Source organism: Ictidomys tridecemlineatus, chromosome 5 (assembly GCF_052094955.1).
Source record: "Ictidomys tridecemlineatus isolate mIctTri1 chromosome 5, mIctTri1.hap1, whole genome shotgun sequence".
NCBI classification, from domain to species: Eukaryota; Metazoa; Chordata; class Mammalia; order Rodentia; family Sciuridae; genus Ictidomys; species Ictidomys tridecemlineatus.
In genome coordinates this window covers 42423643-42432169 of record NC_135481.1, presented here as the reverse complement: position 1 = coordinate 42432169, position 8527 = coordinate 42423643, and the positions used below count along the sequence as shown (strand labels likewise).

At 42.3% G+C, this 8527-nt stretch overlaps 2 long non-coding RNA genes across 2 annotated transcripts in view; one reads left to right on the top strand and one right to left on the bottom strand.

Annotated features, from left to right (window-relative positions):
• LOC110598037 (uncharacterized) overlaps positions 1-6450 on the top strand; it is a 9263-nt gene extending 2813 nt beyond the window's left edge. The window contains exon 2 of the long non-coding RNA XR_002483824.3: positions 5614-6450. This is a non-coding gene — a long non-coding RNA (uncharacterized LOC110598037). The remainder of the gene's footprint in view (positions 1-5613) is intronic.
• Positions 6451-6457: 7 nt separating this feature from the next.
• LOC144377772 (uncharacterized) lies at positions 6458-7520 on the bottom strand. The gene is made up of 2 exons (XR_013438846.1): positions 7215-7520; positions 6458-7111 (listed from the first exon to the last, which is right to left on the bottom strand). It is a non-coding gene; the product is annotated as an uncharacterized LOC144377772 (long non-coding RNA).
• Between the last annotated feature and the right edge of the window lie 1007 nt (positions 7521-8527).

Here is an 8527-nt window from a genome sequence, read left to right as displayed (position 1 = left end):
AACTAAAAATGGTTTGATTATCTGGTAGTAATCTTGGGTTTTACAGAAAAAAAGGAAAGGAAAGTATAAACTGTTTTCATCTTTTGGGAGGTGGAAGGCATTTTAACCTCAATTCCCCTTCTTACTTTCTTTCTCTCTAATATTCAATAACTTCGATAGCATTTTATTGAATACATTAAAGCAAACAATGGGATAATCTGGTTAGATGTAGGAGGGAGACAGAAATATGACATTTTAAGATACTGACAGAGGAAAAAAATCTTTAACTCTTAGTTAAGAAGTGTGAGAATAGTAAAAGTGCAGCACTACTGGAGGACATGTGTGTGGTTTTAAAATTCACCAACTGCATAAAGAGAGATCCCAAATTTCTTGCAACTAAAAAGATTTCACTTATCCAGTTTCATGTCGTTTGTGAAATTGTTAGTTTAAAATAGCAGTCCTCTGTGGTGGATTATCTAGGACATAAAGTTGGAGTTGTTTCAGGGTATTGTCTCTCAATCAATCTGATGATTTCAGAGGACTGTTATAATCAGCAACTTGAGGCTATTTTATTAATAAAGCCGAAAAGGCTCGTCTAAGATTTAAGAATTTACTTAGTTCTCCGTCCTCAATTTTCCAACCCAACAGAAGCCATTTCACAGCAGTGGGGTAACCCTGCTTTCTGATGTCTAACCTGGCGGTACATTGCTGATGCCCTAGTCTCAGCTTTGGCAGTCCCACCCAGGCTGCAGGAGGCTCATCTGCTCTACCCCATTTGGGGTAAAGGGAAAGTAGGTGGGGCTGGCCCAGGAGACAAGCAAGAGATGGGGGTCACAGGAGGAGGCACACACCTCCGTCAACAATCAGCTCCTTCTGACCAGGCTGGAAATGGTTTTAACAGGCGGTAAAATTTCATCTTGCGGTGTCAAATTGGGGTCATTTTGGGGTTAGAGTTCTCAGTGTCCGAGAGGAGCTGTCCAGCTGCGTGGGGACTCATTAACTGCAAAAGATCTGTTTCAGTAAAAACAATTCAAAGACAATCAGAAGGCTAAAGACCCTCTACAAATCGCATTTTACAAGTGCCCCAGAACAAATGTGGATGGTGAAACCTATTTCTTCAGAATCCCAAATCAGCTACTTAGCTCTGGAGTGGGGGTGGGGGCATTGCATTAAAAAAAAAAAAAGTGAAAGGGAGGGGACCCAGGAGTGGGAGTGAACAGGAGCGGGGAATGGAGCCTCTCAAATTTAAGAGTCTGTTTTTAATCACCCCTTTCTTACTGAAGCATCCCTAAGACTTCTGAAAACCTTCTTTTCTATTTTTCCTTCTTTTTAGACCCAACACTGCATGTTATTATAGGTAACATTTAGGATTTGAAAAGAATAATTTAATCCCCCTATAGTTCCTTAACTTAAAGGGCATTGGTTTTTAGAAGAATAGTTATTTAAAAGAAGCTTTTTATAAACTCAGACTTTATTTTAGGTGGATCTTCCCTTGCTCCTTAAGGAGGCTGTGTGGCCATTTAGTTTTGTTTTCCTTGTTGTTCTTTTTCTTCTTCTTCTTCCTCCTCCTCCTCCTCTTCTTTCTAGAAAGTTATAGATCCTCTGCACAGATAACTCCAGAGTCCTCAGAAATGTGAAGTCTGAAGTGCTAATCTGTGTATTAAAATCAGTTGATTTAAATCCTTTTTGTCTTCTTACAACAGTTAGAACAATTGATGCCTTGCTAGAGGAGCAAATAAATCCAAACTTAATCTTGTTTGTCACTTTGGTTAATGTTTTGCTTTGGAATATTTTGTATTAAGCAGATTTTTTAAAAAAACTCAGGGTTTTTTTTTTGTGTGTGTAGGGATGTTATATTTACTGGTTTGGAAGAAAAATATGAATTATTACTTCAATTTTTTAAAAAAGATTCCTTCAGAAAAAAGGAAAGTGTAGTGTTAAAATAAGAAGCTAGATGTGTGAAATGCCTGGGATTTTAGGATAAAACCAAAGCAATACTTAAAAGTAAAATATATGAAAGAAGGCTCTTTTTTTTTTTCTTGCATCACTGAGCAAATAAAAGGGTGTTAAAATACATTTTGGGGGCTGGGGTTGTGGCTTAGAGGTAGAGCGCTAGCACAGCATGCATGAGGCACTGGGTTCGATCCTCAGCACCACATAAAAATAAAATAAAGGTGTTGTGTCCACTTACAACTAAAAAATAAATATTTTTCAAAACTACATTTTGGTGTTCTCTCTCTCTCTCTCTCTCTCTCTCTCTCTCTCTCTCTCTCTTCTCTCTCTCTCTCTCTCTCTCTCTCTCTCTCTCTCTCTCTCTCTCTCTCTCTCTCTGAATTCCATCTCTGTCCCCAGGTCTTCTTTCTCCATCTGCAGCACTTTTCTTTGGATTCTAAACAAAACTGGATTTTTGTAGTCTAGCTGTTTCCTCTAAGCTTTCCAGAGTATTTCTAAAATGTTCTTCAAGGAGTTTGATTCCAGTCCTGTAGAGATAGCCCTAAGTCCAGCATTGCTATGACAAAGGCTAAGGGGCTGTCTTGTGCCCCAGACCTGCTGGCTGACAGTTGGAATTTTTGATATATATTTTATTTGACGGTTCCAATAACGTGTTTGTCTCCCCTCCCACCCTTACCCCTTGGAGCCATCTATTACTTTTAAAACACTTCTTCTGGGTAAACCTTGGCTCATCCTTGTGAACTGTTTTTGACCTTCCCAGTAGAGTAACCAGCAGCTCTTGAAAGTTAAGAGAAGAAAGAATTCCACTCCCTTCCTTACCTGTTAACTTTGCTAACTCTCTTCCTAGCTGGGATTAGCAGAGGAATGGGGATTTTGTTTGTTTGTTTGTTTGTTTGCTAGGATTTTGTTGTTAGTTGGCTTTTTCCTACTTAGGCTTTCTATAGATTTTTCTCCCCACGATTAATGACAATAAATAACCCTACAATTTTTTAATGGGATGGAATGGGATCATTTAATTTGCTTTCCTTTTGCCCTGTGTTATTCCTTATTTCTCCCAATTTTAGCGGCTTCATGATCTCGCAAAGGGAAGGGTTTCAATAAATAGCCCTCTAGCGCTATCTGGCGGGGCTCCAAACGCGACTTGCTCTCGCTCTCTCTTTTCCTCCTTCCCGCGCTCTCATTCTTCCTCTCCCTCTCTCTTCTCTTCCGCTCTTTCGTATCACCACCCACCTTCTCTCATCCTTCAGTCTCTTTTCTAGTTCTTAACCTCGTTTCCAGTGCAGACAGCTTGGAACGACCTAGCCAGGAGCTGATAACCCTCATTACTAGGTGGTGATCTGGCGACGGAACCCTTCCATGTCTTCCATTCCCTACACAGCGTGGATCACACACGTTCTTTGCTTTTCAATAACACCTTACTGTTACTAAACTTATTCCTTAAAGTCCCAGAATGTCGTTTGGCAGTTGTTTGGAGGGGCTTAAAACTACGTTTATGAAGTTTGCAAGGAAGAAATAGGAAACTGAAATCCTGGGCTGGTGGAGCCTAGTTAAGTTTTAGGTCAGAAGGCCACTTCTCACTGCGTGTCTGAGGAAGGGTCGGGGCTTCACAGGGGTGAGAACAGCGCACCGGCAGGCCTTCCACAGAGTCAGAGTGGGGGTGCAAGCGGCCTCCCACTGCCTCTGCGGATCCATACTTCACAATGGACCGCTTGAGTCTGTGTCCCGGACCTGTCGGATATTTCCCCCACTTCCTTTAACCTGCTCTATCCCCTGCAACTCCTCACTCCCAGCAACAAATCTGGGAAGTGGTGGCAAAGAAATGTAGAGAGTGGGAAAACTCCCTGAAAAACCCACAGGGCAAAGGGAGGGCGAAGGGGTACCCAAGGAGACTTCCTGAAAACCTAGAGAGGGATGCAGTATTTGCTAGCATCCTCCCTCCTTTTTCGGTTGCCTTTTTTATTTGTGGGGTTTTGTTTGTTTGTTGTTTTGTTTTTAAGTAACCTGTAAACACTCAGCAGTGTGGGTGAGGTGAGAGGAAATAGGAACCAAAGGAGAGATTCAGTTCGGGATTAGGTGCTTTAGAATGAGCACCAGGCTTTATCTACACTCTTAAAATTTCCTTCTCCCTCCTCCCCATCCCGCCTTTCCACACACACACACACACACACACACACACACACACACACACCCTGCACACTCAGCCTTAGAGAAGTCTCCATTCCTCCCCTTTGAACAAACCTCTTCCATCTAGTCCTTGAAAGACAGGGAAGGACATGTGGCCTGAGGGAGAGTTATGATTGCATTTTCTAAGATTTAGCTTTGACTTTGAAAATTAAGTGAGAGCCATATCCCCAATACAGATCCTATAGGTGGCTACTTCAGGTATGAGGCCTGTGATTTCTGTGATTAGTCAAACATTCATTCCCAATTCTGAAATTTGACCGACAGACACAAAAATGGAAAGGAGGGAGGTGGGTGGCACCATCTTAGGCTCGGTTTCCCAAGAATTGCCCCCACTAGTGTAGGAAGAAATCACAGTTGGGGTGCAAATAATTGAGAATTGTTATTAGGTCATCATTAGCCAAGGTGCAAACAATTGCAGCCCATTTTCACTTAAAATTGACCAGCTCCCGAGTGATAGATCGATTCAGAGTATAAAAATGATGTATCAAAACATCAATGTCGATTATTTGAAATATTGTAGTCGAATTTTTTATTGCTTCATCGGTTAAGTGTCTGAAAGTGCAGTGTTCAAACATATATTTATGTTGTCAATACTGTCAGAACTGTCAGTTTTACTATACTGGATTTGTACTACATTTCGAATTTGCTCATTTACATAAAATGCCCACCCTAGGATTCCCCCACCCCCACCCCATCTCTGGAAAATCCGTGTCAGTTTCCTCAAAGGATTCAGCAATCTTTGCCTACGCTAAAATGTGCACTACCTCTTTTACTCAATTTTCCACAATGAATTTCATGTCTTTTTTTTTTCTTTTACCATTGGTAACTTTCAAAGGGCACTGACTACTTTCTGCTCAACTTTGCCTATCCTTATCTCTTCTCCAAAATGGTATTGACACGCTTGTAAAGTGTCAGGCTTAAATACTCACATCCTGTTTCCAAATTATGCCATTTGAGTAGGAAAAAAACAGGAGGAAAAAACAGATTTTACTGCACCTTCTTTGTCACCCTCGGGTAAACTCGGAACTCCACCAGGCAGATGTTCTCACAGGCATCAGGGTCCATCATCAAATTATCTAGAAGTCTGAAGTCTTCCAAGGAAAATGAATTTGGATATATATATATTTTTTTCTTTCTTTTTCCTTAAAAGCCATGATGGTAGAAAAAGAAATAATACATATGAATGATCAGCACGTTTTACCTTTAAAAGCTTTTGAACTCAATCGCAAGACACAAGTTGGAAGCAGAATTGACAGTTTTAATTCTACCCATTTTCACCTGGCACATCAGATCAGAGGCAATCATTTATTTTATGGGGTGTGGATTGGAAAGGTGGATAAAAAACTCGAATCCACTGAAGTCTCTATCCTAAAAATCAGGGAGAAATTAAAGATGTATTGAAACACAAACAATCTATCACTTAGTGCTCTCAGTCTAGATTAATTACAATTTACAAATTCACATTCTACCTAATTTTATGCTTTTTTTTCCCCCCAGGATTCCCTTCAAGTCTGATAGGAAAGACAGAACCACTTCTGGACTAGCTGTAAGGATGTGTTTTTGTTTCCATTACCCTGAAGCACTTTTCATAAACCTTTTAATTTATTTAAATAAGTCTATTTGGACATTAGAAGAAGCTAACACACAAAGATAGCTTGGCTTTATACCATCAATCACAGCCTTGAAAAGCAAAACCAAAAATTCCAAATCCCGAAGCTAGCAGAGAAGTTTTCCGAAACCCATCTTTGCCTCAACGATATAAAGTGCAAAGCAAAAGAAAGTTCGCAACTTGCATCTGCCCGTCTTCCCATACGCGTTTCTAAACATCTTCCAGTCCGTGTTGCGCGTTACCTCCCTCCTGCCACACACTAGAAGGCAGAGGCATCGAGGGATCGCCCCCTGAGAGCTGTGTTTACTTAGGTTTTTTTTAATCTCTCCGCCATGTATGACAAGTGTTACTTCAAGAAATTCATCAGCCTTCTACAGATACTTCCAGTTTTGCTGTAATGATCTGCAGAAGAGAACTGCCATCGCTTTCTCACATCCCAAGGTGTTGCAGGAACTCAGAGAGAGAGAGAGAGAGAGAGAGGGGAGAGTGGCTGAAACGCTTAATTACCGTGGGGGAGGGAGGGGCGCCTACCGAGTTCCGAAGGCGGGGGAGTGAGGAAGAAAGGTCCTTTATCCTGCTGGTACCTGGAGGAAGATCCCAGTCGGCTCTCTGCGAATATTTGGAAAAGGTATGGTTGCTTTTTTTTTTTTTTTTTAATGCCTTTGGGGAGAAGTGATACCCTTGTGTAACAATTAGCTCAGACAATAAAAATAATTGGAAAATCAGTCGGAATTTCTGAGTTTTTAATTACGTTTAATTTTGTACTAAGCCGTAAAATTACGAATGCCCCTCAATTAAACACTTTTCTCTTGTAAAGCGTTTAACAACAATTATTCCTTAATCAGTCTGAATGTGAGTCACAAATGGTGCTTTTCCACATCAAAAGGACGTCCTTCGACGTTACCTTTTAGTCATAAGTAAGAGGATTAATTCCTATAATTAGAGGGATAAATATGTGCATAAATATATCTTTCACTCTCTCCTTAAAATACACACACACACACACACACACACACACACACACACACTTCACTCTGTGTGAGACGTGGTCGGCTCTGGTAGGGTAAGTGTTTTTAATTGTCCGCTCTTGCCCCATCATCCCTTTGCCGGCGGGTGACTGGAACCGAGCAGACGCCGGCGCGAAGCACAGAGCCGGTTGGGAACAGGAGCGCACACTACACCTACCCAAGGACGCACACACCGGTTGGGTACAAAGCTCCGGGTTCCAGAACTCCCCCCAACTCCAGGACGATCCTCCCAAGACAATAACCAACCTCCCACCCTTGCCCCTGCCCCGCACAGCAAGAGTTCTTTCTTGTCGCTCCTCTGGTCCCGAAGAGTTGGAGGTCCCTGCCCTAAGCCGCAGCTCCAGGTTGACTCTTCAGGCTACAAATAAAAATTGAGCATGACCTTTTAAAACTCCTGTGTGAATATCTCATTTACCTAATGACTTTATGTCACCTAGGAAGAAGGTCAATTTCCTCTTAACCTTTTCCCCGCTGCTGCAGTAAGCATTCTTCCCTAATCAATGGTGGCTGGAATAATCAATTCCCATTTTATGATCGCTGACAAACTCAATCTCTGGGCGGGGAGCACGGCGAGGCTCGCTTCGGCCGGGACAGAGGTCTCTCTGGGTACGCCCAGCTCCGCCCGGCGCCGGGAGAAAGCTGCTCTCTCTTCTGTCGAGTTCAGAGACCTTGGCAAACTTCCCTCCCCCAACCGCCGGCGTGACTTCTGAGTTGTCACTAATCCGAACCTGATATTCACCAGAGCTACTTCGGTCACCGACAACGCTCCCCGCTGCTGCTGGGGCCTCCCACTCACCCCTCCTCATGGTGTTTTCATTTCAAAGTCTGCGGGCAGGAATTGCCCCAACCCAAAGGAGTGTGTGTGTGTGTGTGTGTGTGTGTGTGTGTGTGTGTGTGTGTGTGACTTTCATTTAAATTTTAAAATTTATTTTTGCCTTCTTCAGCGTGGATCTCTCAGCAATTTTCCTGTGTCTCAGCCCGTTTAACTTTGCATAAACAAAGCAACAACCGCAGCCCAAGGGTGGGTGGATTATTGAGGGAAATAAAGGCAACTGTGGATCCACATTCTCTCCCCCCACACACACATCTCAACCTCTTCCTCCTTCTCCTCCCTCCCCCCCCCCCCCTCTCTCTCTCTCTCTCTCTTTCTCTCTCTCTCTCTCTCTCTCTCTCTCTCTTTCTCTCTCTCTTCTCCCCACTTTCCTTTTTTCTCACTTCCTATCTGGTTTTTCTCCTCTTACCTTCCTCCTCCACCTTCTCCTACAGTACCTGAGCCATCCAAAAAGATAGGTTTATCAGGTACCACTCTGTGCCTATTTAAATCCCTCACTTCCCTCTTTTGGGGATGTAACTGAGCCAATTTCTCCTGCAAGCTAATTTGAAAGTTAATCTGGGGTAACATCATTGTTCTTTATTTTTGTGGGGTATAAATATGAGCCCTTCATAGTTTCCATCTCTCTTAAATAAGTTAACTTTTACCTGCCCAGGGTCTGTTCCTAGATGGAATCTCAATAGTGTCACAAACTGTTGACTATTATCAAACAATCCAAAATGCTCCTCCAAGCTAGGATTCCATGGCAGGAAATTCACTTTTCTTGAAAAAAAGCTGTCTTGTACACAGTTTATTGGGAGATTTCTTTTGAGGGTTCATCTCTCAGGATTGTATTGACCAACTAGTTAAAACTGGACCCCAGACTGAGCTATCTTCCCTGAGAATGTTCTCTTGGGCCTGCCTTGCCTATGATGATAATCTTTGAAAAGGTAATTAAATTAC